Below are 26,822 nucleotides of genomic sequence, written 5' to 3' on the forward strand. Positions count from 1 at the left end.
TGACAAAAGGCTAACAGTTAAATGTACTGCACCTATGTCATTTTTATGTCTTTACTGAGGATTTTAGTTGCTGCCTGAGACTGCAAAACGTATTTAAAATAGCTTGAGAAGGTTTAGCCTCTCTCTTTCCAAGGAAAGTAATTCTCTAATACCCACAATAACTACAACCAGCACTTCTAACAAGAAAAAGCTTATGATGAGAAGTTCTCAGGAAGGAGAGGAAGCTGGAGGAAGCACATTGAAGAAAATGCCTTGACTGGAACAGCCTCCCAGAGTCTGAGACACCCCTAAGAGACCAGTGTCTCCTCTTCCCCTGCTCACTCACCAGGGCTGGGATTCCCAACAGCAGAAGGCTCCCTACAGCGACTTTCTAGGCTTTCCTGTAAGTACGCTATGATGATCTTGCGTCATAACGCAGAGGCAGCACAGGACCTAAACAACTACATGAAACTCATCCTATTTCTATTATTTCATAACTTTAATACTTGCCATTGCAACCTATCTAAAATTATTTAACATATTTGCATGAAATATAAGTGAGAACACATATTTGATGCTGTATGCTTTCAGTTAGCAGGGCTAAAATCTTGCCGTTTCAGACATCAAAATGCAACAAGGCAACCATGCTCAGAACTCTTTAATCCTACCAACATGTACACAAATGAAACGCTCAACTTCCCATAAGCATCTCTACAGAACTTTTGTTTCTATTGCAGATCATTCAAGCTGATAGGGTTACTCGCATACATTGAGGGCAATGTAAACTTTTGGAGGGCAGGAGCATAATTACATATACTACAGAGGAAGCCAAATATGTTTCAAAAGGTTATTAATATTTTTCAAGCCCTTTTGGTTAAAGGACAAGAGTCACCACCAATTCTAAACTACAGTCAAACAAGCATTCATTGTATCTCAAAAGGAGAGCTTCTTTTAGAGATATTTTTAGTGAAAGGAAATTCAGTGAAATTAGCCAGTTCTGCCAACTACTTCAATTTTCCAATCCTGTTCAAACTGACTTCCTGTCAATATTAATTGACATAAAAATATTTAACTATTATGTGCTGGAGAACTTGGAAAACTGAATAAGACTCTTGCTTGGCACAGTATATGAAGGAAAATAAAACTTTTAGAGAAGTTAATGAAAACAATCTCGTCCCTGTTCCGAATAAGATTTTTTTTTTAAGTAAAATATTTGTAAATAGCTGTAAATAAACAGCATCAGAGTTTTGATTCACTCCTCCTGATGTCTGATGAACATAACCCAGATGTATTTATTTTTTTCTGTCAACTGTAACTGACAAAACTTCAGAAACACAAACAACTTCAGCCTAAACTGCATCACCTTTCCTAGCTGACTCGAAAAGAATAACACATTGATCTTGTGTATTGTACTGATTTTTTTTTAAATATGTACAAGTAATTGAAAAGAGATTTCAGTTGCTCCGAGCAATACAACCCAAAACGTTTATGCAATAAATGCTTTATAAAAAAAAAAACTGGTAACGTAGGAACAATCATGCCTGCAATTCCAGGAATACTACTAAACTAATCACCTGCAACTTGGCAATATAAATACTGATGCTTCTTGGTCATTATCTAATAAAATATGAGGCTTGAGATAAAGGATTTTACCCAATTGGTATTCAAAAAAGGCTATAAAAGACATAACTGTCTCCTACTCACTACTGCAGAACAACTTTACTACCTTAAAAAAAAAAATCCACTGCTAATGTTACTTCACAGCTTACTAAAGACTTTCTCCCAATTGCATCTTTTAATTTTTATTTTATATGAATAAACTCTCAAATAGGTGGCACCAAGGCTGAACTACTGGTGCTGGGACAGCGGAATGACCAAGCCTCAGGTGCCAGCCAGCAGAAATGGCCCAAGCTCACCTGGCTGACAGCACCAAGGTCCCGCTGCAAGTCTCGCAGCTCCCACCCCGCAGCAGTGGGACCCCTCTAGAAGAGGCCATCCCTGCATGAGTTACTCTCAACAATCTCTCATTTCTCAGAGGATGCTTTACGTGTCTTGTGACTTTCAAGTATATGAAAGTTTCCTGTATGCTCACAGAGATGGTTTGAAGAAAAAATCGTTAATTGAAATAAAATACTCTCCCACTGCTGAAATATGTCCCTCTCAAGTGATGAGACGAACCAACAGCAGTCTTTTCTGCCAAGAGAAAAATCATTGTGGCACATCATCTTACAAAACGGTCACTTTACAGCTCCACTTAAACACTTACTGGTTCCTGGTCTGTGTTTCAGTAGACGAAACAGGCACTTTAAATCATAAACATTTCTAATATTCTGAGCATGTGATATCTAAGCCATCGTTTTCACTAAAGCGTAATACATTACACTCAAATAAACGAGAATTTTACTCCTTCTGTGATGCAGCAGGAAACCTACACGCCAGCATTTGAAAGGAAAACTCTTTACTACATGTATCATTTTATATCATAGAAGAGGAATGATTTTTCTTTGTTCTGTATTTGTACTAAACTTAACCCAAAGGTCACGCACCATGGCTGAGGCTTTTCGACCCAAATAACAGAGGAAGATCATTCAGAATATTAAACACATCTAGGAAATAAAAAAAAAAATCAGCTCGTACTTGACACTCTGGAGTAAGCAGACAATGATTCCACTACATAATAAAAAAGAAAATGTTTTGAGATTGCAATTGCGATCCAGGAAATTCTGATTAGTCAGACCTAAGTGGCTTTTAACAACAAGGCAGAGTTCAAATGCTGCCTAGCAATTGCAGCAACACCTGTTCACAAATAAACAACAAATGGGGGAAAAAAAAAATCTACCTTCTTAAAAGTATTTAACTTTTTTTTTTATATATCCCTTGCTTAATAGCAAGGGATATATCAAAAACATTTCGTGTTCCACTACACCACAAACACGAACGCATCAAAAAGCAATGGATGAAATTTAAAGTTCAGCCAAAGCAGCTACAAAGACTTTCCATTCTCAATACCACACACGCAAAAAAAAAAGACGGTCACTACTTTCATTTCAAAACCCAAATAGCTTAAGCCGACGAGTCACTTGCAAACAAAGCACATTCTCGCCTACAATTTATCAGCTTCAAACGTCTGATCTACAGAGTTTTCATCTGCGTAAGTGCATTTGAGCTCCTGCCACTGCAGCCACCACAGTGCAGCCGGGAGCGAACCGCTGAATCAGTGGCCAGGCGGTTGCACGGCTCCCCAGAACGCAAAACCTCGCTCGGAGGTACGGGGGCAGCATGGGGACAACCAGCCCTCACAGCCCGCCATCAATCAAAAACATCACCTAATCTGTCTTGGCCAAAGTAGTGCTCCTGAAAAACACCAGCTAGACATCTTCTCTTCTTCAGGAAGAAAACTACTTTATTTCAGAGCACAGGACAGTCGACGGCAGTAGCATAATATTGTGATGGTCCTCGGTGCCAGCTGCGATGGCTGGCTTGTTCGACAGAGAAGGCTGACCATTAGATTCACCTTGGTCCCATAAATGAACAGGCAGCAGATGGTAGTTTACAGACTACCAATGTAGCTTGATTTCAACACATCTGGATGCGATGCCACTTTCTCCTCTAATCCCCTCTGACACTGAGGGAGCAGCTTGTTGCCTCCCTGCACGCAGAGCCTGAGCCTGTGCAGCTGGGTCAGTGGGGAGGCCTGGACCCTGACAGCCCACTAAGCCCTTTAGGATATCTTCGTCTGCCGAAGGACTGCAGCCAAGACCGTTCCCCGCCTGCTGGCTGCTGCCACAGCTGCAGAACAGCTGAGCATCACCCAACCTTGCATTCGAGTAAAACCTGGAGGTCAAGGAAATGACCGAACAAATATCAGACGAAGGGAGCAACTACTAGACCATTTTTGAAGGCTTGCTTACTCTTCACTTGTGGTTTCTTAAATCTGAAGACACATCTGTAACTGTAGGCACCTAATTACAAACCTACATGCGATTGAAGCTGATGTTACTATAAATAAGCGAATCCGTTTCAAGAGGTGTTCAAAGGTTGATCACTTTGCACTTGCAGAACCAGGCATCTCTCCCAGAACACCCCATCCCAGCTTCCAACACAACTGTGCCCTTCCATGGTAAATGCACAGGCACATGGACATTACTGCTGGTTCTGAAGCTTTCTAATCCATATTTTCATTCACTGGTCACCAGATTTGCTGCTCTCTGGAAGTACTTCATCACACTAAATGCCAGGTCAAATACCCAAGTCCAGATCTATCATGAAAAAAAGGCTCCACGCTAGCAGATAGAAAGTCACCTACGCCTTAAGTTCCTAGGGGGCAGAAATAATCTTTGTGCCCTGCCCTTGAACTTATCTAGCAAGTACAAAAATGCGTACACTGTGATTCATTCTGTGCACTCTAACATTATTTTTATGAAGCATTTTCTCTTTTTCTCCTTTACAGGAAAAAAACCCACTATTTTTTGGCCAATTTACAAAACACCATTCCATGGTTTTGTAGAAATAGACTCTAAGAACAAGTACAAAGAACTCTGCTAACTCCAGAGTGAGCAGCTTATTTTAATATGTAAAAAGGTACTTTCTGCATGTGTGGTCCCTCAGCATGTACCTTTTGGGCTGCAAGTCTCTGTTTCCATGGTAACTCGTATCAGCAGGCTGTGTAATCCTGCATAATACATGAAATTTGAAAATCGTAACTTGCTAGATGAAACAAATTTCCCGGTATTAGTACAGGTCCTAATAACTAGATATGCCTAAAAAAAAAGGTTATTCTAAATGGACGTATTAGTCTAGGAAAATCCATTTATCTCACTTTTGTGTCTATACAAATTCTGCCCCTATAGTGGCATACAACCTCCCACAAGTGCTCCAATCTACCCAATACCCTCCTTTGAACAAAGATCACCCTGCTGTAACAAAAACTTACTTTCCACTATAAACTACACTGTTTATTACCTTCACGCAGCACCCAGGCACTACCATTCAGATCCCTCAACAATTCCTATAAACAAAGGAAGCAGCCTGCCACACACAGCTTTGTTACAGATTTGAGAGAAAATGGCATTGGTCTGACCAAAGGTGACGATGCAAACTTTAACCACCATCAAATGTTTTTCTTTTATTCATCATTACCTCTGAGCAATAAAAACAACATATCAAAACAAAACCAACTAAACAGGAGACAAAACAAGATAGGCATGAAAGAAAGTAAACATACAAAGCAACAATAGAGTAATATATTATCTACTAATTATCTATATTACCAACAACTTCAGTTATGTTGATCTTAGAGAAACTGGGACAAACTACACACTGAATCCCCTCTCAGCTAAATAAAACACTGCTCTGTTACTATCTAGGGTAGCATCCTACCCTAGTGTCTACCACCAAGACAGAATTACCTAGCAAAAAAAAACAAAAATATTGTTTATTGTAGCATTCCTCTTTGTTTCCTTGTCTCGGAATTTGATGCAGTAAGTTTGTCTGTCTTCTTCAACATGCTTTTATGTAATAATTATGACCATTTTGCAAAGTTCAGTGCAGGATGACTCTCAGTTCCTTGAATTTTCTGACCATAATTCGGGACTGTGTAAGTCACAAGATCCCTTCGCAGAGGGTTACTATACTAGGAAAAAAGCCCATCTGAAAACCAGCTTAAAATGTGCTTTTAATGCAATTCTGAACATGAGAAGAAGCAATGGCTCTTTACCTTCTACGTTCTAGCAGACAAAGCCACAATAACTACGTATTGCAGCTTGTCACTGCACAATATCTGGCCCCTGTTCAATTTTTTTCCTAGCTAAGATTATTTGCAGTTCTTGATCTTCAGCTAAGATGAGAAAATTCGGATATATTTGTTTTACTGAACACCTAGTTTAAATATAACTAATATATAGAAAAGGACATCTGCAATAACATTTACTTTCCAACTAACATATGCGAGTTTGGAAGATATACAATTGTCTGGTAAAGTACAAAAAAAATATGTATTTACCCAAAGATTTCCAATTATAAATCTCCTCACCTTTAGAAGTCATTAACATATTTTGCATCTGACCTCCTCTCAGAAAATAAGTTTCTCCTTGAATAGGTCAGCATTCTTTACAGAGAAAAGATATCAACCATAATCAGAATCAAATTTGCTCCAATTTAAGTGTACGTTTCCGCTGCATTACAACTAAATTAAATAAAAAGAAAATGTATTTGGAAACTGCACAATGACCAGTGAGAGTTGTTTACTTCAGGATGGCATATTTTTCCAAAAGTTTATGTTACATATTTAAATATTACAGGAAACTAAAACAAATCTAGAATATTCTGAATAAAAAAAAAGTCAAAAATATCTACACATCTTCCCCCGTCACTGCTTGACCAACGTTTTTCCAGTGAGGCTTTTTGTTTGGTTTTATAATATGACCCTTTCGGACAAACGCATTTTACGCAGTGAAAGCAAACTGATTCAGGCCGAGTTAGAATATAGATAGAATGAGACTACAAAGAAACTGCCATGTTTCAGATAACCGGATGTCAGTTACAATACTCTCACCTCTTTTTTTTCAGCAAACATTTGCCTAAGCATGATGTGATGGATGCTTCTGCCTTCCAAGTATTCTTATTCAAAAGCAAGAACTACAAACTGTCGAAGAGAAATGGTATTTTTTCCTGTAGTACGTTTGTCCACTCCAGCTAGATCCTCATTATTAACCACTACCTGTGTTTCTAAGGTTAATTGCATTCTGCCTACCCAGATTTTCCCTGCAGTTTCAACTGGATTTTGTGTTATTCTCTCCCTGTCCTTACCCTCTCGTGCTGCGTTGCTGCAGGTGGTTAAACGTTCCACCAGACAGACCACTGTCCTGCATTGCTGCTTGAAGCGATGCTTACCCATAGCTGGAGAAGCCAAAGCAACTTAGAAACACCTCTGGGAACTTTGTAAATTAACGGCACCATAGAAACGTAGGCTCATTACACACCCTGGTAAGGTGATGAAGAACAAAATTGCTCCCAAGCCTTTTTCAGAGCTTTTAACTGCTTTCCCGCATGAGCAAAACAGAATTAAGTATAATGACATAAAACAGTGAAATATTATTTAAGCAGATAGATGCACACTATAGGTGATTCAGGTAGGACTGTATCCTACTGTATATATAGCCAATGCTTTACGGCGAAGGCTGCTTCAATCACAGTGAACTTTTTTAGACCTCGCTCCTCAAAGCTGACGTTTACCAGCAGTTGCCTGCCAGTCCTATGGATTTTTAGGGGTTGGGGAGAGGGGCCTTGAGGGGACATGAGAATCAGGGAAAAGGTGAAATAATTTATTTGGTTCAGCTGTTTATAAGACAGAGCTGGCAAAAGCACGTTGCATTGTTCATGTCAAAGGTAATCTTAACACTGATTTTGTAACAACTAAGGTGGTTTTGGTTTAGATTAGGGACTAGAAATCTCTTAAAATGATGTCTGGTGTCATAGCGAATTTCCCCACATATTCAATCCTGGCCACTTTGAAACCTCTAGTAAGAAAACTGCAAGGAATTCCTCTGGCAACAAAGAGCTGAGTATTTCATAAACCCTGAGCCTGTTTCACCTCCTCAACTCCTACACATCGACTTCTTTTCACATAAGACATTCCCATAGAGCAAGTCAAACGCACAGAGTGGCTCAACAGGCCTTTCCTATCATCTGAGACACCCTCCTACCATCCTCCCCACCTTCCATGGGGTCACAGAGGAGAAAAACTCCTGCCTGTAGCACGGGAAAGCTGACAGATATGGTGAAGGGAGAAACAAAAACAGGGACGGGGGGCTGGTGGGCATGGGTGGCGGGCAAGAGGCAGCTGGTAAGAAACTCCACATAAGAGAATATCACAGATATAAAAATACTAAGGCAGTAATCAGTCAACAAGCACCACTCCTGCTCCTACACACTACATGAAGGAATGGTCTTAAAGAAGGCAAAAGTGTGCAGTAATTGGAGATGCATTAAACACATTCTGACAAGCATGGTCACCTAAAGCACGAGAAGCCATCTTATTCAGACTTGTCTAATTTTTCTATATTCCAAACTTAATTTTCATAACTTAAGAGTATTTTTATTTAGTTTTTCATGTTTTTCCCCCTCAGTCAATATTTAATGCTTTAGCATTTAAAAAACACAACAAAAAAAAAACCACAAGAATGACAACATTTGAATTCCTTGCAAGTTCATCCACATTCTTACAGACTCTAGTGATGATCCTAGAGATTTCTTTCTCAGGATAGAAGATAAAACTGAAATAAACACGGAAAAGAAAGCAAGTTCTGTTCACCTTCCTATGAAGAACCAGCTGAAGTCCAGACCTGCCACAAATACTCCTCATGCTCACTCCTGCTGTTAAGAGAACCTTACCCACACAACACTTAAGCCCCAGACTGACACCCAAAAGACTCCAAACAGCACTAATTACTATTCAGCTCATAACTTGGAGCCTGATTAAAAGATTATTTCACATATACTAACAATTCTGGAAAACGCATGATAAATAGAGTATCTTCACAGGAACAAGATGTTTTCCTTCAAAAGAAAAAAAAGAAAAAAGAAAAGCACTGTGATCCCTTTCAAGCAGATTCTTCAAAATCTGTTCAGATGAGGCATCCTTTTTTTCTAAAAAAACAAAAGGTCTTCAATGACATTTTTACTAGAAATAGTGAAAAACATGATTTCTGCTTGCCAAAAACCAACTGGATGATTTACTCTTCAGCACGGTTGAAAAGCTGGTGTATTGTAAAAGTAGAAAGCAGCGGCAATGTTAATCTGAAAAAAGACATGGAAAAAATTTAAACATACAAACTGAATTAAATGACACTGTACAAATATGATGCAATAACAAGTCTTTTACCTCATCACTTTCTAATAAATTAAATAAGATAATGGAAATCTGAAAAAAAATGATGAAAAAGCAGGCTAGCTTAGAGCTACATGAAAGTTCATACCACTATCCTATCAAAATGAAAAAAAAAGTACTGAATGCCTATTTATAATGAATAACATCTCTGCACCTTATAGCCCTTCATTTTAGACAAAAAACAGATGTCATTTATAAATGTCTAAGTAATTCAGTAGGGAATCATCCAGTCTGTTTGTGAAGATTTAAAACTTATCATAAGACAAATGACTAAGAAAAACACAACCTTTACACTTGCTCAGGCACAACATAGTGCCTCACCAAACCTGCTGGTCTCCAGACACTGGTGACTTGCAAAATCTGTACGTATTAAAGAAACAGACCAGAGGATTGCACTAGATGATGTGAGCTGGGAAGAGGTGACTCATGGCATTTGGATTGCCCGCATCAGCTCCTCTCTGACCTATGCAGAGGCGATGATGCTCTCAGCTCCTCGCAGTGCATTCCTGTACCGCGCCCGTCCTCCACCGCACAGCTCGCCAAAGTGATGGAGCCTGGATTTTCCATTTGATGCACAGGGCAGGAAATGAGCATTTCAACCACCTATGTGACACTCACACGAGTAGTACAGGTTGAAATAACCCAGATTAAGAGAATCAGCCCTTTTTGAAACAAGTATAATCCAAAAAGCATTAGACACATGCAGAAAGCACTCAAAGGTATATAGACTCACAAGACTAAAATTTTGGTATGTCAATATGCTCCAGAACAATATGTTCAAAACCAACGTACTATATTTATATATGAACACTATTAAGATACAAGGAGAATATCTATGAAGTGAGAAAAGAGTTCCTGAATAGAAGGAAAAAGAAGAAACTGACATACTGGAGAGGTACCTGAACCTCTATCAATAAATAAATAAAAATTAGTTTAACAAGGAAGTTGATTAACTAATTTTAATAAGTACTTGCTACGTATTTGTTCCTTCTTTACTTGACCGTTCCCAAAATAGTGGGAAAGAGGGGCGGGGAGGGGGAAAACACAAACCACTCAGAATGACACTTGCAAGGAAAACAGAACCAGAAGGGGAGCATGAGTGCGGGTACAGGTAGAAGACAGACTACAACCACTATCATCTACCTGAAGTGAGAGCAGAAGTACTGGGTAAGGACTGCAAGAAACTAAGTATGACAACGTATAGGAATAACAACCAGAGAGCAGCAGAAGACAGACAAACAGGACAACAGAACTAGAGAAGAGACAGAGAGCAGGACCTAAATTGGTCTGTCCCCTGCAACAGGGCACGGCCAACACCACCTTCTCAGCATACACTCCCTCTGCAGCAAGGCACAACATGCCAGCGCTGTATTCCTCCATCCTGTCCCAAGATTTTCTCCATCCCTCTCTTTGCTGCAAGGCAAGAAATAGACAAATTACATCAAGCCTTTTATTCTTATGCCGGGCTGAAGGATTAGCATGTATCTGATGAAACCTTCTCCTCCCTACCAGCCTCCAGCTCCTGTGATTCTTGGACATAAGGTTGTGCGAATGGGGGCAGCTTGTCTCCCCCACAATTTCTCCTTCCTCCCCTTCTTCCATTCTCTGACAATAAGTCTTCGAACAGAAGGTGGAGAAGCAGCTGCAATCTGAAGAGCTGAATATCACTTGTCTGTATTACACAAATTCCCACCAAACCAAAAGTTCCATAGTTCTTATATGGACAATAACATAACTGGTCTGACAATAGTCAGTATTGGCTTAGTATTAAAGTATAATTCAATGCTATAAAAATACTTTTTTTTTTTTTTTTAATGAAGATACACCTAAAAACACCTTATATGTTGTGGTTTAGCCCAGCCAGCATCTAAACGCCACACAGTTGCTCGCTCACCCTCTCTCACCCTCAGGGAATGATGAAGAAAATTAAAGGGGGAAAAGGGAAGGAGACTTGTGGGTTGAGATAAGAACAATTTAATAATAACAATACCATAAAATTAAAAGTAATAGTGATAAAATAATAAAAATATATGAATACATATAGATATAATGATAATAATATATATACACACAAGTGATGCACAGTGTAATTGCTCACCACTGGATGACCAACACCTGTCCCACCCCAGTAAGTGATCTCAAAACAGATAAGTCCTGACACCGCAATCCCAGATGAGTGAGAGGCTCAAAAAGAGAGCAAGAGAGAGACAGAACTCCAAAAGACTGAGATTCTGAGAGCGTCCTCAGAAGAGAATGAGCCCTCAGAGCGCTTCTTCAACCCTCATCTATATATTGGGCATGACATTGCAGGATATGGAATATTCCATTGGCCAATTTGGCCCTCAATCCTACGTCTAAGTTCAAATCATAAGGGGAGTTGTGGGCCCTTTGTCCCAGCCATGCTCCCCCTCAGCCTGTTGTGCTCCTGCACACTGGCAAAACATGGGAAGCTGAAAGGTCCTTGCTCTTTCAGCACCAACTATAAACATCAGTGTGCTATCAACATTCTTCTGGTAACAAATCCCATACTGAATCCAAAACACAAAGCTCTTCTAGCTGCTAAAAAGAAAAATTAACTCTATCACAGTCAAAACCAGGACAGTATGTTAAATCGGCATCCTGATGACTGACACGTTGCACGCTGTCCTCTAACTCCTAAATTCCTCTTGTCAGATCTGTGCAGATGATGTTTCACTGCTCACTTCTCTCACAGCCAACCTCTGGTTTATTTTACAGAGTGAATAACATTACCACTAAATCCAGGGCAGATGATATCTGCCATAGTCAGACTCATTACTGCAGGCTGCATTCAGCATACTTGATTTTATGTAGTATCATCTCTTTCCTCATTCTAGTATTTATTAATAAACTATCATTTTAATTCAAGAGCTCTTCATCTCTCCCCAGAAGAACGTAGTATCTTCAAGGGATGCTTTTGTGGGTCCACTGTCTCTCTTATATTTACAATCATACAATAATTCTGCAGCAATCTGCTAGAAAATTGCCTCCATTCATCCATCCTTTGGCCACATTACTAGTACATCCAGCACGCTGGATGAGGCTACAAACTAGTACCTAAGAAAAAGTTCAATGCTTGAAGTATTTGTTGCCCAAATAGCCCTTCCACCCCTCCTTCAGAAAAAGGAAGCAATAGGATTAGAAACAATTGCAAATAGTAATTATGTTTGATCACTATTTTTGGAATCTGTATTCATATATCAATAAACAGTTCCCAAACACAGACACAATCCAGGGAGCAATTCTCTCTAAAAAAAACACAACAAAAAAACCCACACCAACACCCAAAACAAACACAAACAATCAACTCAATCAGCAGTGAAATTAGATTAGTAAAATGTAGAAATTAGATTTTTTAAAAAAAGTAAAATTTTACTATTTCAGCTAAGTGACACAGTGCTTTTCTTTTATCTTTTATAAGAAGATTCAAAATTGCACATGTCCTTACACTCAGAAAGAAAGCATGAAGCCAACAGAGGACACCTGAATCTTTCCACTAAAGAAACTACAGTCAGAAGACCAGCTGTTCATCATAGGTATCTCAAGAAAAACATTAAAATTTGAGAGTACTGCAAGAAAATACGATCATGGTTGGTTAAGTGGTTTTATTGAGCCATTAAAATCTGTGCTTTCACTAAAATTTAACTGTTAAGAATCTAGCAACTAAAATATCTTCTTAGGAAAACTAACTCAAACACTTTAACAAGAAGTAGAAGCTACAGACATATCCCAACATTAACTCAGCATCTCCTGGATTCTCCTTTCAAATAGGTTTTCAAACACTGAATGAACAGAATACTGCTTAGCTTAAGAAAAGCCCAAAGAAAACAATTTCCCTAAGCACAGGGGAAAAAAAAAAAAAAAATCGGATGTTTCTAGAGACCAAGACCATTACAATGAGCATGCTTAAGTTCTTATTTAAAAATAAATTAAAAAATGAGAGATAAAACTGCAAATCTAGATTGAGCTGAAAAAAATACCATCTGTTCCAGTTAACATTTCTTCCTCACCTATATTATCATCAGGAGCTCTCAATTTGTTATTCATTATTTCTAGATACTATTTCAAATATTAAAAGCCTTGCATAAAACCCACCTTACTTCTTCAAGAACCACTACATGCCATCAGAAGAACCAAAGCTAGAAGTGATTCACAAGTGAATTTGATGAACTTCACAGGCAGTGCAAAGTGATCCCCCTTCTTTTTAAACACACACACACATATATATAATTGTACCATTACAAGCTAGATATATATCTATATCTCGCTTGTAATGGTACAATTACAATGGTGTCAGCATATCAGAACACCTCATATGAAAAGTGAACCTTACCAGCAAATTAAAAGCTTAACTTAAAAGAAAACCAAATTCCCTGCACGGGCTAATTAGTCTGCTCTGTGATCACATGCTTAAGCTTTCATATCAGAAAAACTCCTTTCACTTTGTCACTGCTTTTCAAGCTAGGATATTTTATTTACATTAGGCTGCGAGCACAAGGCAGTGCTCGCAGCTGCATATTAATAATAATCAAAACCAAACAGTACTCTGAGATGTAAAGCGCCCATGGTCACAGCAGATGAAGAAAAAGGACCTTACAACCAGTTCCCTCCCATCTGACCAATAACAAAATTTACAGTGCTCGCTAGCTGGTAATTAGAGTTTTGGCAACAACAAAAATCAGAATCCAAATGAATCCTAAGTGTTAGGATTATGGAATTGTATCTCTACAGAATCACAGAATGGCTAGAGTTAGAAGAGACCTCAAAGGTCATCTAGTTCCAACCCCCTGCCATGGGCAGGGAAACCCTCCACTACACCAAGTTGCCCAAAGCCTCATCCAACCTGGCCTCAAACACTTCCAGGGATGGAGCAGCCACAACTTCTCTGGGCAACCTGTTTCAGTGCCTCACCACCCACAATGTATTTCTTCCTTAGATCTAATTGAAATCTATCCTCTTTCAGTATAAAGCCATCACCCCTTGTTTTATCACCATATATCCTTGTAAAAAGTCCCTCTCTGGTTTTCTTGTAGGCCCCCTTTAAATACTGGTAGACTGCTACAAGTTCACCCTGGAGCCTTCTCTTCTCCAGGCTGAAGAGCCCCAACTCTCTCAGCCTGTGTTCATAGCAGAGGTGCTCCAGCCCTCAGATCATCTTCGTGGACCTCCTCTGGACTCGCTCCAACAGCTCCATGTCCTTCTTGTGCTGTGGATTCCAGAGCTGAATGCAGTACTCTAGGTGGGATCTCACGATATAATGGATCAATGTAAACCTCATATTAGAGCAGCCATCTGAAAAGTGGTCAAAAACTGGGCAAACAGTAACATTTCCAGCGTTAATTCTATTCCATTAATCAAGTTCTGCCCATTTACTTCTGGTAACTGAAAAGCAGCACGCATTTGTACTGGATGAACGTATACACACACCTGCAGTACATATGGAAAAGCCAAAGTACAACCCCACAAATGTAAACTTGTTAACTAGTTCCTTAATCTCTCATTTAGTTCATAAACCAAACTATACGACACTGAATTGATATAAAAATTATAACTAAAATAGATAGCCAAGGCTGTCATCCATGTCACCCTCCACTGGTTGACAAAGTTGCTTAGTGAGAGGAAGGAAAAAAAAAACCACACCTTGACACCTTGATAGGGAGACAAAGGTCTGAGCAGTCGTTTTACACTCCGCACTTAAAACAGACAATTTACAGTCCAGTCCATGAGCTTGCACAGCCACACACAACCCGTGCAAGACTCTCTCTGCAGCTCATCATCCTTTGCTCACCATCTCCAAACATTATAAACAACTCATGGCTTTGTCATTGAAAAAGTCTGAGAAAAACATTAAAACCATCATTAGATTCCTATTTAGAAAAAGCATTAGATAACAATCAGCAATGTTCTGAAAGTAGCACTCACATACAAACCTTCCATGCTCCCTCCCTCTACTTTTGTTTGAGAACTTTATATCTCTAGATAGATTCACAAACAGAATAACTCCATAGTCAAACGCTCCAGCATTCCAGTTACTTGGCAGCATACCTCACGTTACCCCGGGATAAGAGAACACAGACAGTTGCAATTAGTAGCTTTCATGCTCTACACACCATTTTGCCTTGTGTTAACTTGTTTCTGTGTCACAAAATAAGAAATTTACAGCAAAGATTACAGAAACTTACTCTGTAGCATTTCTTTTTGTTGGAACTGTGCAATGTATTTTCACTGTTAATTAAGGGGCTTTGTAGAACAAGGACTGAAAATGACACTGTAATAGTACAAAATGATGGGAAAAAACAGTAGATGCAGCTCTAGAGCATACTTTTAGATTACCACGGTATACAACTATTCAGTTTATCTTAAATAATTTTGAAAGACAGCCAACAAGCTGGCCCAAAGAATCAATGGTGTGCAAACTGTGAAAATGTTTCTGCTAACATGAAGCAGGTTTAAGTAGTTTCAGCAGACACTGGAAGACACAGGAGTGAAAGCTGTGACAAACATAGATTTCCCGTTCCAAGACTTGACATGTTGAGAATAGCACATAAACATTTGCCTAAAGAGACTGAAGTTGTACGTCCATAGTTTATACACATCATTAGCTTTGAAACTAAAATGGGAGCAGCCTTCTTTTAGTGTTGTTAATACAGAGGATCATTAAAGAAACAAGAGATGACATACAGGCTACAACCACTTCAGGATCCTTTCAGGCAAGACGACTACTTGTTATCATACGGCATATCCAAAGACTTGACACGCTACTCTGCATGGCTTCATTACCCATAAAAATTTCACAGCAGTAACCATTTCACACCCTTTTGCCTGGCTCCACCTTTCGCTTGTCTGGAAGGAGTGTGGAGTCCAAGGCTGGGATCCTCCTCCACTCCGCACTCTGGTGAGCTCGGCATGGGTCATGGCCAGGCAGCCTCTCCAGGGCACATGCTGGAACTGGGTTTCAGCTCCCACTTGTGCACAGCAGGAAGGCAGAGGAATCTCGTTGCCATCGCTGCTATTAAAAATCTTCCCTGTACTTTCTGTGCCTAAATTTCCCTACTGTAACGCAAAAGGGATAGCACATATCATGTAAAATGGTCAGAAAGTTAATTCAAAGCTATAAAAGGCTACAAGGTCTTTTTGATACCATAACAGTAAGTTTAAAAGTTACTTTGATTTTTCTCAGGGCTTTTTGAAGCAGAACACTTTACCAAAAGCAAACATACATCTTGAGAGATGTGAGCAGCTGCTCCAGAAGAGAAAAACTAGTTCTTTATCCTCCTCTCTTTCTCTTCTATTTTTACACAACCTGATTTTGAGAAAAACATTTAAATTTTCATTACCACAGGAGGGCAGGAGCATGTAATGCTAGTGACAATTTCTTCTTGGAGAGAGCAAAGCAAACAGTGGGAGCCGGAACACAGAAAGAGCCAAGTCAGAGACCCGGCGTGATGAAAATTCAGTCATACCAGCAGAGTTAACTGCTTGTTAATGAAGGCGTATGCATCCCATCTGCCGGCTACAGAAGAGCTGGAACAGTCCCAAAAACATTCCAAGACAGACATACCATCACATACGTGATGCGAACATGTGATCCATACCCAAAAGTTTACCCTACTGATTTCGGCAGGACCGAGTAAAGGCACAGGTACCCGCAGGCACCGAGGCTGCAGGAGACGAACCATGTCCTTGTCACACGTTAACTGTCACTGCCCGTTGAGAACACAAATCTTTCCAGTGCAATTTGTTTACTCATTAATTCTGATTTCAGGAGAAAGTTCTGGCTTGCGCCCAACAGCTAATTGGTTCAATAAACAGCATCTCGGTTCAGAAGAAGAAGAAAACATGATACTATAGTGAGAGCATGTAACTGAAACCTCGATATCTGTTTGGGTATGACTTAGGGCTTCTCAAAAGAGCTAGATTGCAGAGAGCCAATTTTAAAAGACAAGACAGCATATAGTTTAAATGCAAGAAATAACTGCCAACACTCTCTGAAGACTTCTTACAGGGAAGAGAGAAGAGAAATTACTACTCTAAAGATGTGCCTAATGATGACAGAAAACAAACCTATAGATGAATTCCAGGGGGCGGGGGGGGGGGGAGGGCGGAAGCCAGGTTGTTGTATTTATTATGTGAATTACAACTCATGGCTATAACATTTAAACTTTTGTTTCCTTACTAACTAGGCCTGCCACACACAATATGCTATCAAGAAAGCTGCCAAACAATTGTTTGAATATTCCAAAAAGCAAATACGTAGCCCGCCCACCACGAAAAACAAATATGACAACCTGAAATTTGCCATCATCTGCACACTGTCCAAGAGTTGAAAAGAGTTAGAGGGACTTACCAGAACAAAATTTGCTGCACAAAGACAAGTTCCCAGGTATCTTAATTCATGTTTACTAACATAAATTTCCCTTTTCATGAAAAGAAATAATCTAGAATCTTAAATTCAATATAGATCACATAACTACCAGTATTATAAAATTCTCTTTAATAAGAAATATTTTAGGTTTTGCAAGTACTGTACAATAGCCATTAGATTTTTAAATCTATTAGAAAAGCAGTTGTCACAGATTTAGTATGTTAACAAGAACATTTGAACTGAGGCTTTGTTTAACTCATCCATCCTTTCAACAAGAAAATGGTGCAGATAACTCCAAATTATGCATATTTTATAGGATTTTTTTTGCTTTAAACCGTTTAATTGTACAATCATTTATTCACAAGAAACATTTTAAAAAGTCATGTACTGTAAGTGCTATGTCAGAAGTAACAGCAAAATGAGGTTTCATGTTAAGTAAGTCCTTCATATTTCACTATGATCAGCATTTTGCAGGACTACATAGATGGATTCTCCAGTAGCCCTTCACTTCCTTGTTTAGGAGATCACTTTTTTGCACTATTTCTTTTTATAAAGATCTATTTTCGACTGCTGTGGACTTTTGTTTACACATTCAGCCACCTGATGCCTCCAGGAGCCATATAGTTTGCTAGTGAAGTCATTTTCTCTCTACCACACACAGTGACTCCATGTAGCTAAACGCTTCTAAACAGGACTTGGCATTTATGGAAATCTGAAGACGACTCCTCTGCACGGTTATCCCTTAGAATTAAAAGAAACGCACAGTTCTGCTTTTCTGCCATGGCTGACTCAAGGAGGAGGGGGAAGGGGAATATAAAAGAACACACAACTCTAACATCACAATTTCAGAAATACAACAGTTCGTCTAATGAAGAGAGTAAGAATTACTCAATTATTTCCTTGTCTTGGACAGGTGAAGGTTAATTTGAGGGGTTTTTGTTGAGTTGAGGGGAGGCACTGAGAGAGATTATCAGCTTTTATTATATTTTTTTTTTAAATGAGGATGAAAAACTCCAGTATTTTGCTGGATTAGGTATAACATGGAGGAAGAATAAGACTGAAGCTAAGAACCTGAACCCTTCTATGGCACAAAGCACTTCACTCAGCATCTGCAGTTGCACTATACATATCGCTTTAGACAATTATCTACAAATTTGCTAGGACCTTCACTGCTGTGCTATACAAGCTTAAAGCTACACAAGCTTTAAGTTACAGTGACATACTGATTTGCTTTCTTCTGCTTAAAAAAAAAAAATTCTATGCAACAGTTAAAACAGTAAAAAAAAAGTATGTTTTTGCTTTAAATATTTCGACACAACATGAGTATTTCCCCCCAGGACAATTATCAATAAGCACGATTAATGCTGTGTATTACAAAACAGATTACAACCTAACTTTCAGCATCAAAAAAAAAAAAAAATGACAGCAAGAAATCTTACTATACAGAAGATTGGAGAGTTCACGTGTTACGATTATACAGGTTACCACTACTGCCAGTTACAAGAGAGAAGTGTCATACCGAATAAAAAGCAAAATTCCCTGTTTGCCAAGATTTAGGTGACTGGGACGCAAGCAAGAGAAAGGAAAAGGAAAAGAGAGAAGCCCAGCTACCCACTATCATTGCTTCACCTCGGCTACAAATAATTGTCAGGCCCTGGTCTTTTGCTTGCCAGCCAGGTATTTCTTCATAAAAGTAATAAATATGTTTATTTTTCTTCCCAGTCAACACAACATGCCAGACCAATAGATCGTTCTGACCATTCAAACTGTCACAAAACACCTCTTCAGTTTCCAATTTAATACTAATTCCTATTAGGATAGAAACACCGACAACACAGATCTAAATGCAACAGCAAATCCTAAAGTGGTTTTGCCAGATTCTTTGAGGCACTAAACCAATATTTCCTGTAATATCTAATGGATAATTAAAATCCAAGTACACGTGAAGTATAAATATAATACAGCTTAAGGTTCTCAGGTATCAGGGTTTCAAGATTATTTCTTTCATTTAACATTATTTAACCTTGTATTTTCATGCCCATCACTATAAATACTTACTCTAAACTTCTAGTAGACACAAGTTTTTGACAGTATAAGCATTAAAAATACTGTATTATAGTAATATGCATGTTGTTTGCAGCACTATGCAGAATACTTCATATATAAGTGAATCATCTATAGAAGTTCTAAGTAAGTGTATGGTTTCTTGCAATGCTATCACTTACCGTTTCAGAAAACAGGGTCATTCATCAGATCATTAACCTGAACGACTACCACTTTAATATGCACAAACAAGTGAAAGAGGGACAAGCTACTAACATCAAATATATAAAACAAAAATGAATGTTTGATTTAAACGTAACTTTCTTGCTGCAGTTTTCACAAACTAAACTGTGTAAAAGAGAGTGAACCCTGGGATTACAACTGATTAGCCAACAAATATAAATAATAGTTTAATATATTGCCCTTCCCAAAATTTGACACAATACATCAATAACAAGGCTGTAGCTACAAGAAATTCACTAGAACCTTTAAAAGATGGCATTCTGTGAAGATTTTTAGAAGTCTCTATGCTACTAATCACTAAGAGTCAAGTAAGTGATACTAACCACTGTTCTGTTTAACAACTTTGTAAAGCAAACTTTCCACAGATAGGTGATGGTAATCCGCCACCAGTTCCCAAAAAAAGTGTCTGCTTTCAGTCACATCACTGTAGTAACACTTTCAAAGGAAACTCGGGGTACTTGTGGTAAAGTTAGTCATAAGTCATCAAATGTTTCAGTACCAAAACAATGGTGGCACAATATTTCACATTCCTTATACATAAAATATTCCTACAGATATCTATAGGATTTCTGGAAATAAATGTGAAACTAAGTCTCAAGCAAAGATGTTTTGCAACCCCAAATATAGTGAGTTTAGAAACAGTTGGTGAAAAAGTGCTCAAGCTTCAAATTTTTTTTTCCCCTCCAAGTGTCCGTATCAACCTGTGGCCTGAAAGGAGTGGGAAACTACAACATAGGTAGGTTAAAACTGCACCTCGTCACAAACGGGCTTCACTATTCACTAAAGATGCCCCTCACAACCCTCTCCAAGCAGTACCAAACACGAACAAGCTCTGTGCTACAGAAGGAACCTACTTTAAACCCCAGCAGTCAAAGCAGTGAGAGAGCAACCGAGATGTGCTGCAATATTTATGCAGCCATTATAATGCAAATGCCTGAGGTATTAGAAGGGATATTTGCACTGGTGCACAGCCCCTTCAGTCTGTGTACAATGCCAACAGAAAGAACAATTAGGATGCATGCATAACAAAAAGCCTCCGACCACAGGGCAGGCAGGTCCACTGAACCGGATACAATATCTATGGGATCATCATGGAAATACTGTCTCCTGGATCACTCCATTCGTCTTGCTCATACGTCAAATATGAAGCATTTTAAGACACAAAAGCACGCAGAGGATTAGCACAGCAAAGGTAAGAGCAAGCTACAACCGATTTACTACGAGCATCAGTCCCATGTTTCTCAAGACTAAAAACTGTGCTGGAGCAGAGCTCTCCTCCCCAGGGCTGCTCCTCTCTGCGAAACGCCAGCACCACTAACAGACAAGTAGCAAACTGTCAACTATGCTAAAAAACAACAAACAGTTACGTACTTTCCTGTGGCAAAAAAAAATACTCTCTAGCACTTTCTGTAACAAAAAGGGAGGCAGGCGTGCAAATTCAGACCTGATGTACAGCCACTCTGAGCACACAGACTACGCTTTTGTAGAGAAACCAAAAAGCAAACAAATATGTTCAAGTCTTTCCGCTTTTTGTGTTTTTGGTTTTTTTTTTTTTCTTATACACCTTGACCGTAAAACAATAGTAAAAGAACCGAGTATATAGGCACGCCAGATTGTTTTAAGAAATTCTTTGACCACGCATCCTAGTATTTATCTACACCAATTCACAGCCTCTTAACATTTTCTCACACTAATCAGCACGTCTACAATTATATGATAGGCTCTGTTCTCTCAGGTATTTCTCCTGTAGAGCAATGTAGATAAAGCACTACTTAAACTGCAATGATTTTAAAACAGTCTAAGGTTAACTACGTGGTATAGAATTACTTTTTTAAAAGAAATTATAGACACTGCATAGTTTCTGTACAAAATATATCCATTACCTAGAGGTTAACGATGGAAAAATCCTTAGTAATTAAAACTCCCTTTTTATCCAGAGATCATTGTTTTGCCATACCAAAAATGCGTTTATTGAACCAAATTTGGTGTCTGAGAATGCCCAGATTTAATAGCACATGATGTGTATTTCACAACGCAGCCAAGCCAAACGCAGCAAAAACCAGGCAAATTAAGGTCAGCGGCTAACACCGCAAACGTTACCTGCTTGTTATCCAACCTGCTACATTTTATCCCAGTACATTTTGTAACGTAGCAAGATTTACTGTATCAAACAGGCTACACTATGTCAGCCGGTACCATTTTAACGTCAACACGGGTTCTTTTTATCTCTACAATCTAGTTACAACTGGCTGTTTAATCTTCGCTGTCGTGTCCTCCCCAGCCCTCTCTCACACGCACACACACACAAACCCACCAGAAAAAGAGAGACAAATATCTCCTCTGAGATGCTGTTGCACGCAGCAAAAATAAATGCAAGGTATTACGATGGCAGAGAGGAAAGAGAAGCCTCGTGTCAATTAAAAGAGCATCCGCGAAGCTGCCGCACAAAAAAAAAAAAATAAAAAAATAAATAAATAAAAAGCAATGAGCCTCGAAACGTTTCGGGTGGGAAACGCTGCTGGCCACGCTGAGCGAGAGGGTACGGCGGGCTGGACGTGGGCACGTGTCACGGGCTGCAGACCTGGAGCCACCCCGCACCCGGGCAAAGCTGGGAGTCACCCGAAATCCACCCGCTGAGCAGGGCAGGGGCGAGGCGGGAGCTGGGACTGAGCCGGTGGGGAAGGGCGAGCGCTGCCTTCCCCTCCCGCCACGCACACGAGTTCTCCTCTTTCTTCAGACACGAAGAAGAACCTGCTGCTAGAGAGAAAAGGCTCCTTCTTAGCACCCACCCAGATTCTCCGCGACAGTATTTCGGAAACACCTGAGATCTCTTAATGCAGTTTTATTTCCTTACCATTACGCTAAATCTTCCCGAAAGAGAGAGTGGTTATTTGCAGGGCTTCCTCAACCTTGCCAAGAGGGGATCGATCACAAAAGGTGATCCTTCTTGTGATCACAAACAGAAGATCCTTGTTCAGCCTTAACTCAATTAAGACGCACGAGCACTATGCACACATGCAAGCACACACATCCACCCATTTCAGGGGTGCTGTACACACGTTGGCAGCAGCCGGCCCGCGCAGTGACAAGCCAAGGCTGCCACACACACCCCGCTTCAGCAGAGACATTCTTTTCTAGAAAGCCACAGCCAAGTAGCAATCAACCCAGGGGTTTCCTAAAAGGCGCACGCACAGCGATCTTTAAAGCAATTAATTTCTGTACATAGGCTAAGAGTGCAGGAAGACAGCTGGAGAAAATATCCATCGTCTGAAGGAATCCCTTCGATCACACGAAATTCCTGGAGGAGAATAAACCTGTCAGCGCGATTTAAGTGTCAACATAACAAAGGAACGCCCCTCCCAGCACCTCTTGCCTTACAGATATGCCATGCTGGAAAAGAAAAACTAGACCAGGAACAGCAGCTATTCACAATCAGCACTGTTTATCGACCCTACCCTCGCCATCGTCCCTAAGAAAAAACGTTGGGGACTGTTTAACGTTTCTAGATAGAACAGAACAGAGGGACGTGGCAGAAGACAGCATCCTCTTTGAGGATTCCTCAGTATTCCTCAAAGGAAGGCTGTGGTCGCAGGGAGAGCTTTGTCTGGAATCATCTTTCTGTATTACAAGATGATATAAAAAATTATTTTTGCCTGATGTACATGTTTTGCCTTGCCACACGTACAGAAATCCTGATGGCTGGCAAACATCAGCCTAAATTAAAAGGAATCCAGCTTCGAATTACTAAAATAATCTCTCATTTTACCCATCCAGAGCAAAGAATAATTACACAGAAAATCAAAATAGCCAAACCCAAATCATTCAATAGGAATTAAGATGATAAGAATGTTACTAAAATTAAAGTGTATGCACAACAGTGTAATAACAAATTCATAGAATACAGTAAATCTTTCCCCAAACCAGGCTAGGATTATATCAAGATCACCATACAACATATGCCAGAAATATGGCTGTAAATAAGTGTGACTTAATTTGACCACCACCTACTTTAAGCCCTTGATTTTATAAATAGAAGCATGCAACAATGACAAGTGATTAAAAAAAAACCCCACAGTTCAGAAGGTAAAAAGAAGAAACAAAGTACAAAGTCAAACATGCAAACAAGAAACAGCAGAAAATTAAGACCCTGAGGGTAATTACTAAAACCATCTTGATTTGTTTCGATAGTCCGAAAAAAAATCCAGACCAAGTACTGCAGCAGTGACAATACACACAATTACAACTCCTCAATCATGAATATTCTGCCTCGAAAGCGTCTGCACATGTGCAGAACTGACTAAAACGTATGCTTCCATAGTCCCGTCGCAAACACGCGAGTCAAAAATTGCTAGTACTATTTCAGTACTTTGTAACTGTTTTCTCACACGTTGCGACTGTTTATTCCATCTCCATACCTATTCCCTAAATGAGCCGGTAAGTCGAGCAGCAACACAGTTTCACTAAACTTCAGGTCAGTTGAATTTCTGTACAGCTCACGCCCAGTCGCAATTTTAGTCAACACACACGGCCGTTCACCTCGCTTACTACAGCTTTTTAACCGTTTCCTAGAGAAAGGTACGTGCAACTCGGTGAAAACACCTTCTACGGCCACAAATACACGTGGGAAGCTGTCACACCACTTTCTCTCCGACACCTCTCCCTTTTAAATACCGGGAAAATCACCTGGCTAGACAAGAAGGCGACGACTTTCGAAAGGGGAGATTCTGCCTCTCGGGCTCCATCGGAGCTGCCACAATAAATACATCGGGTGAAACAGGAAAAGAGCCTCACGCCTGTGCGAGAGGGTGGGGGACAGCACTCGCGCACAGAGGAGCAGCTGTAATCATTACCCTGAACGCCGGTAATCATTACCCTGAGCGTCAGCGCCACTACACACACGCGAAGTTGTTAAATTTCTCCTCGCCAGCTCTCGGTACCGGGAGCTGGAGGGGAGAAGGGAGAGGTGAGGCGCTAAAACGGTGCTTCCTCCTTCCTTTCTTTCTTTTTTGTTGTTGTCGTCGCGGCGGCGGCTGGTCGCTGCCATCGCCCGGCGGCACGGAGGAGCGGGGCAGCCCCGCCGCCGAGCCCGGCGGGGCGATCGGCCGCCCCCGCCCCGCCGCACGCAGCGGGCGGCCCCCGGCCCGCCCCACCTGCCCCGGGCCCCACGGCTGCCGGGCGGGGCTGCTCCCCGCCGGGGCGCGCACACACACACACACACACACACACACACACACACACTCGCCGGGTGCCGGTGCGCGGAGCCCGGGCGGGCGGGCTGCCCCGCCGCCGACCCCCCACCCTGGGCGGCACGGGGCGCGCCCCCCGCGCGGCTACCTGCCGCCCGGGCCCTCCCCGCCTTTGTGCCCGCGGCCTCCCGCCTCCCCCCGCCGCCGCTGCCGCCCCCGGCCGCCGCCAGGCCCACCCCGCCCGCTGTCAGCCGCCGCCTCAGCGCGCCCCGACGCCCCCGGCGGCGGCGAGCCTCGCCGACGCCCCCCCCGCCCCGCCGCGGCCCCGAGCCCGGCCGCCCCGTACCGTGCGGCTCCGCCATCCTCCCGAGGCGCGCTCGGGCCCCCCCTCCCCGCCCCTGCCGGCCACCGTCTCTGCGCACCGAGCCGTCACGGGACTCCCCGCCCACAGACCTCCCGCGGCACCACGGGGGCGGGCCCGCCGAGGCGCGGGGCGACCGACCGCTTCCAGGTTACGGCGGCGCCGCCATCTTGGCGGCGGGCGGAAGTGGCACGGTTGCCCCTGGCGACGGCGGCGGCGGGGCGGCGGGCTGCGCGGGCTCTGCCCCGCGCGTACGGGGTCTGCCCCGCCTGTGCGCGCGGCGCGCCGGCCCTCCGGGGCGTGCACCGGCTTCCCGGGATGTGCACCGGCCCCCCAGTGTGCACGGGCTTCCCGGGGCGGGAGCGGGAGCGAGGCGCCCTCGCGCAGGGCTCCCCGCTTGTCTCGGGGTCCCCGCAGCCACGCGGGGCCTGGCCGCGGCCCGCTGCCTCACACTGGAGTCCCCGTGGCCGCGCGTCCCGTTTAAAACTTCTGTCAAGAAGAGAGAAAGTCTTCTTGAGAGAAGAGAGAGAGAGAGAAACTTCTGCCAAGGTTTCCCGGAGCGAGGAGCACACACAGCCCATAGCTCTGCTGGTTACTGGCTGCAGCGCGTTAAAGTGTTACTGGCTGCAGCGCGTTAAAGTGTTGCAAGAATTAGGAACTGTTTTCCCCCCGTTCCAACTGTTTAACTGGAAAGTTTGCCCCCCAGGACAGACAGGATCAGAAGTTCTAATATAATGAGTTTATATGAAGTAGCTCTTCTCACTGCTCCATCCCACAGCTGCCTCGCTCTTGCTGCGGGTCACCTTTAGCTGCTAAAAGGTGAGATTAAGAAAGAGATGGACCAGGGCACCATGCCGTTCCCATGTTTCCTTTTTCTGCAAAATCGGGAGCGTCCCCAGTTGGCACCTACTATAACCTCGCACCGATGTGCCGACTATTCTTTCCGTATGAGGTATCACGAGCCAAGCACAGCCAAGCTGCCCTGGCAAGGAACGCGTGGGCACTGCAAGACGTGGCAATAGCCATTCAGAGAGTGGCAACCATACTTCTTGGGTAGGCAAATACGCTCAAGTGTGACAGAGCATCTGTGATCAGTCATCATCTGATTTTGGATGAGATTTAAAAGCAAGTTCTTTCACAGCTTGTTATAAAAGATCTTTTGGTATTTTGCTGAGAAAGTTTCAGCTTCTTTTTAATGCTAAATTCTCAGGCGGTTGCAATCAGCTCCCCTTTCAAGCCTAGATGGATTCTGCACTGCAGTAGCAGCTCAACTTTCTAATTTCTAAAATACAATAAAGCTAGTGGGAGTCTACTATTTGATCTCAGTACTTGCTGGACTGGACTGGTCCCACTGGCTCATGCTCAAAAGGAACAGCAGCCATCTCAACAGAATCAAAACCATGAGCAAACTTGGGAGCCGTTTCCTACATCGGATAGTCAGAACTAAGTATCTGATATTTCCATCATTTTTTTACAACTTTTGTCAATCATGGAGGCTAGTTTCAGTGAAACAAGGCTATTCATATTCAGTTATCTCGGTTCTGCCAGTCTCCTTTGTGTGATTCTTTGGCAAACCAGACAGTTCAATGTGGCTACACACTTTTTTTATTCATAAATGCTGGACAGCATTAAAAGCAGAATTGGCTTTTTGGCATAACAGGTCACAGGGCAGAAATCAGGTGAAATTTCCTAGTGACAATTGTCCTTACAATGACTGGATGTTTATTTGTCGTTATTACT

At 41.6% G+C, this 26,822-nt stretch overlaps 1 protein-coding gene across 2 annotated transcripts in view; it reads right to left on the minus strand.

Annotated features, from left to right (window-relative positions):
* The window catches only part of SHOC2 (SHOC2 leucine rich repeat scaffold protein), a 66,230-nt gene extending 41,125 nt beyond the window's left edge, over positions 1 to 25,105 (minus strand). Inside the window, exon 1 of one of the 2 annotated variants that reach the window (XM_086616295.1) lies at positions 25,068 to 25,105. The gene's annotated coding sequence lies outside the window, so the exon portion shown is untranslated. Of the gene's footprint in view, positions 1 to 2,525; positions 2,576 to 25,067 lie in introns of those variants that run through there. The other variant, XM_086616296.1, reaches the window with a different exon arrangement.
* Between the last annotated feature and the right edge of the window lie 1,717 nt (positions 25,106 to 26,822).

This window comes from Tauraco erythrolophus, chromosome 9, assembly GCF_009769465.1.
Source record: "Tauraco erythrolophus isolate bTauEry1 chromosome 9, bTauEry1.pri, whole genome shotgun sequence".
Lineage (NCBI taxonomy): Eukaryota > Metazoa > Chordata > Aves > Musophagiformes > Musophagidae > Tauraco > Tauraco erythrolophus.